At 47.7% G+C, this 1,045-nt stretch overlaps 3 non-coding genes across 3 annotated transcripts; all 3 read left to right on the top strand.

Annotated features, from left to right (window-relative positions):
• Nucleotides 1-245: 245 nt before the first annotated feature.
• On the top strand, nucleotides 246-317 carry Pmar_PMAR022698. Its single transcript has one exon. It is a non-coding gene; the product is annotated as a tRNA-Asp (tRNA).
• Nucleotides 318-514: 197 nt separating this feature from the next.
• On the top strand, nucleotides 515-586 carry Pmar_PMAR022697. The gene has a single exon. It is a non-coding gene; the product is annotated as a tRNA-Asp (tRNA).
• Nucleotides 587-783: 197 nt separating this feature from the next.
• On the top strand, nucleotides 784-855 carry Pmar_PMAR022696. The gene has a single exon. It is a non-coding gene; the product is annotated as a tRNA-Asp (tRNA).
• Nucleotides 856-1,045: the final 190 nt, after the last annotated feature.

Here is a 1,045-nt window from a genome sequence, read left to right as displayed (position 1 = left end):
TAGTATCCTGCTGTCACGCAGGAGACCCGAGTCAATCTCGGCCGTGGAAGTGGTATTTCTGACAAGGGCGTTTCACACATTTATGCGCGACCGTTTCTTTACTGATTTTTGCACCACTCTGCGAATCATTTGCTGCCTCGAAAAAATTACTCAACTTTCTCTCTCCACTCACGCCCGCCGCGATGTGCGCTGGTAGCTGAAAATGGTAATTTGCGTCACTATTTAGACATTGAACCACCTTCAATTCCGCGGTAGTATAGAGGTTAGTATTCCTGCCTGTCACGCAGGAGACCCGAGTTCAATTCTCGGCCGTGGAAGTGGTATTTCTGGACAAGGGCGTTTCACACATTTATGCGCGACCGTTTCTTTACTGATTTTTGCACCACTCTGCGAATCATTTGCTGCCTCGAAAAAATTACTCAACTTTCTCTCTCCACTCACGCCCGCCGCGATGTGCGCTGGTAGCTGAAAATGGTAATTTGCGTCACTATTTAGACATTGAACCACCTTCAATTCCGCGGTAGTATAGAGGTTAGTATTCCTGCCTGTCACGCAGGAGACCCGAGTTCAATTCTCGGCCGTGGAAGTGGTATTTCTGGACAAGGGCGTTTCACACATTTATGCGCGACCGTTTCTTTACTGATTTTTGCACCACTCTGCGAATCATTTGCTGCCTCGAAAAAATTACTCAACTTTCTCTCTCCACTCACGCCCGCCGCGATGTGCGCTGGTAGCTGAAAATGGTAATTTGCGTCACTATTTAGACATTGAACCACCTTCAATTCCGCGGTAGTATAGAGGTTAGTATTCCTGCCTGTCACGCAGGAGACCCGAGTTCAATTCTCGGCCGTGGAAGTGGTATTTCTGGACAAGGGCGTTTCACACATTTATGCGCGACCGTTTCTTTACTGATTTTTGCACCACTCTGCGAATCATTTGCTGCCTCGAAAAAATTACTCAACTTTCTCTCTCCACTCACGCCCGCCGCGATGTGCGCTGGTAGCTGAAAATGGTAATTTGCGTCACTATTTAGACATTGAACCAC

Source organism: Perkinsus marinus (genome assembly GCF_000006405.1).
Source record: "Perkinsus marinus ATCC 50983 genomic scaffold scf_1104296972974, whole genome shotgun sequence".
In the NCBI taxonomy this organism is placed as follows: domain Eukaryota; phylum Perkinsozoa; order Perkinsida; family Perkinsidae; genus Perkinsus; species Perkinsus marinus.
This window is presented reverse-complemented; position numbering and strand designations above follow the sequence as displayed.